Genomic DNA, 3,634 nt, shown 5'->3' with positions numbered 1-3,634 from the left:
GTACAAATTTCAGTCCTTTATTTCTCATACATTGCAAACTTTGTTTTCTGTATTTTTGTTTTTACTTTTTAAAACTTTCTATATATCAGTGAATTGCATCCTCCAGCTCCTTTTCTGATTTAAAGGTTGACTGGAGTTGTGCCCTGGTCTCCTGTAGTGCTGTTTTCTGAGATACCCTTTGGGTTGGAGATTGTCCCAGCTCGCGTTGTCCCATCAACTGTCCTCCTGTACCATGCTGAGAGTAGTGCCATCTTTGGTGAGCACCAGGCCTTGGACCCAGCTCCCCTGGAGCATCTCATGGTCATTTTCCCTCAACTTCTGCTGTATCCTTCAGATGGGAAGGAGAGAGCAGAAACCCACCCTTCTCCCCTTGAGTCGAAAAATGACTTCCAGGCTGGCCAATAGCATAGGCTGCTCCATGACGGGATTGTAATGGCTTCCGCGAGCATGCGTGTTCCTTAAAGGAAGCCGGGAAAAGGCGCCTTAGAGGTGTTCTAAACGCAGAGCACCTCTGTAAGATCAAGCTTCATGCCCAATTAAACGCTGACCGCAGTTGGTTAGCTCACTATTCTGTGCGGCTGCTGAAGAGATGAGCCTGGCCAGGTTAAAGCTCACATGACCTGAGTGTGGCCCAGATGAACCAGGTATGCAACCACAGGTAAAACCTAAGTACACAGAGTGAGGCTAGTGGACTGAATTAAGAAGTGGATACCCGGGAGGCCGCAGCGGTAAAAATGGCGGCCGAAAAGGCGGGAGGTAAGAAGCCTGAAAAGTCGCAGCAAGCTGGAGCTGCCGGAGGACCTGAGGAAGAAGCAGAAAAACCTGTGAAAGCTAAGACTGTTTCTTCCAGTAATGGAGGGGAAAGTTCCAGTCTCAGCGCTGAGAAGCGATCAGCTGAAGAAGCTGCAGACCTCCCAACAAAGCCTACAAAGATCCCCAACTTTGGATTTGCCATAGGTAATCAGACGACAAAGAAAGCGTCAGCCATATCCATCAAACTTGGATCAAGTAAGCCTAAAGAAACTGTTCCAACTCGTGCTCCAAAAACTTTCAGTAGCAGCAGTTTTTAATGAAGATTAAGATGGATACACATCAGCTGGACCAAACTCCTTCAATAAAGGAAAGCATGGGTTTTCTGATAACCAGAAACTATGGGAGCGAAATATAAAATCTCATCTTGGAAATGTCCATGACCAGGACAATTAAATGATGTTTTGAAATTGGGGTGTGGGATGGGTGGAAAGTTAAAAGGAACAGTTTCTTTTTTTTTTTTAAAGAATAGTATAAGACTATCTTTGGAGCCGCTTTTTTTTTTTTTTTTTTCCTTTTTCTTTTTTTTAAAAGATCGAGTGGTACACTAATAAATGAGAGTTTGAAATTAGAGGTAATTTATGTTTTATCTACAGATTTCAAGACATTTGCTAGTTTGTAGTTTCATATGATTAGTTTTCAAAGGTTACAGATAATAAATAAATCAGAAATGTTATCTTTTTGAGAACTGCATTTTTTTTTTTTACACAACTATTAGCACATTAAGAGGGAAGCACAAAAAGTTATTGTTTGTTTAAAACTGCAAGCACTTAACTCTCTTAACTCCCTTATTACCTAAACTTGCCTGGCTGCCAGGAACAGCCTTATAGAGAGAGGGAGTATTGTATTGGGAGGAAAATGCTACTGAACTATTGACTGAAAGTAAATTTAGATAAAATTAAAATATAGCTTTTTTTCCTTATGGGCGTTTGTTTTGTTTCAAGTCATCGTAAATTAGGTATTACATTGCTATCAGTGGATACAGACGCTTAGCTCTTAAAAGAATTTTTTAAAAATGTAAACTGTTGAATATTTGAAATAGCCCACTTTACCTTAATGAGTCTTGTCTGTCTTTGTTAGTCTTCAAAGAAAAACCATTTGCTACAAAAGTAAATCAGTATTTTCAATGTGCTGCTCTTGTTTTTGTTTATTAGCTAGTTCCTGTAAGCATTTCCACCAGAACTTGACACAAATCATAAGGAAGCGGTTTCTTTTAAAATACAAACCACCACCAAAAATTTAAATGTACATATTGCTTAAGTATTTGGCTGTTTTTATTTTTTAAAAGGTATAAACACCAAAAAAATTAACATTGTATGAAGATGGAAAACAAGAAGATGCACTTTCTGTAACTTTGTTTAAGGATTTAAATTACTAACTTGTGAAATCCAATTTGAATTGAACTTAACTACTGGCTTTCTTACTAGTAAAATTATATGGTTTATTTGAAATGTATACATATTGACCAATGGCCTTTCAAAAAAGCACATTTTAGGTACTGAAATAGAAGGAAAGGAAATGCATCTTCAAACATTTTTTGGAATCTCACCACATATACCTTGTTAGATTTGTGTATTGTAGGATGTTTGTTTTTGGATTTTTGTATTGTATATGAACTTTTAAAAAAACGTAACAGTTAAACACATCTTTAAAAGCATAGTCACAGACAAAAGAAACATACAGTATAAAATTTCCTTGAAAACTCCTACAATATTATGTTTGGAGGCAGCTTCAGACTGTTTTATTGGTGGTAACCGCTTGCTGAGCTCTTGTAATCGGTAATAACTCTAGAGAAGCAGCCTGTGTATATTCCTAACACTTTGTTCACTAGCATTGAAGTTTATAATAGGCCCAAGTGAAGCAATGGAAATGTATATAGAATTCTTAGTTCTTACATGATTTAATTATATCAAGATATATGAATTTAACTTACTTTAATGAGGCAAACTATCCATTTTTCTCCATTTTGTTGTTAAAGCAACATAGCTCTCCTACATATTCTTTTCTTGACCCAAATGAAATATTAACCTAAGGTCAAGCAGGGAGAGAGAAATGACTAAGATGAATGTCTTTGCTAAAATACCAATAAATTTGTCAAACTCAAACTCAAACTCAAAAAAAAAAAAAAAGAAAAAAGAAAAAAGGGTGGATTCACATGGCAGGATCCAGGATCCAGTCAGTTTGAGCTCTGGCATCACCCCATGGCAGGATTCAGTCAGATCATGCTTCTGGCATCACCTCATTGAAAGATCCAATCAGATCATGCCTCATTACCCTACACTTATAAAACCTGACCCAGTCCATTGCTCAGAGAGATACTGCTTTGGGAACTATCTCCTGTGTTCTCCATACTTGTTACAAGTAATAAAATTGTCTTGCAAAGAAAAAGAAAAACTGTCTTCCTAGCCTAGCTAAAATCTTTCTCTCTTCAAACTCTGTCCTCTTGCATGTGCTTAGGCTTTTAGGAATAAAACTCAGGAAGTCCTGTCTCAGACAAGGAAGCCCAGAGTCTTCTATCTGCTTGAATGCAGGAAGAGAAAACAGAAAATGTCTCAAAATGTTATGTCACAAATGTTGTTTTGCTTTTGGACTCTAGTTCCTGGGTCTGGACCATGATAAATCTGATTTCCACAACATGACATAGATACAAAGGGGTTATGGGAGTTTGAAATCCTGCTTACTATAATGTTGATTAAGAAACATGAGTCTCATCTCCACACACCTGTTAGAATGACTGTTATAAAAAAGATGAATGATAATAAGTATTAGCAAGAGGTAGAGAAGGGGAACTCTTGCACGCTTGTGGTAAGACTATTAATTACTA

General features: G+C 37.4%; 1 pseudogene; it reads left to right on the top strand.

The window, feature by feature from the left end:
- Window positions 1-361: 361 nt before the first annotated feature.
- LOC102117709 (PEST proteolytic signal-containing nuclear protein pseudogene) lies at window positions 362-1,070 on the top strand (annotated as a pseudogene).
- Window positions 1,071-3,634: the final 2,564 nt, after the last annotated feature.

This window comes from Macaca fascicularis, chromosome 11 (genome assembly GCF_037993035.2).
Source record: "Macaca fascicularis isolate 582-1 chromosome 11, T2T-MFA8v1.1".
Lineage (NCBI taxonomy): Eukaryota > Metazoa > Chordata > Mammalia > Primates > Cercopithecidae > Macaca > Macaca fascicularis.
Note: the sequence above shows the minus strand (reverse complement) of the source record. Positions and strands in the feature narration are given on the sequence as shown.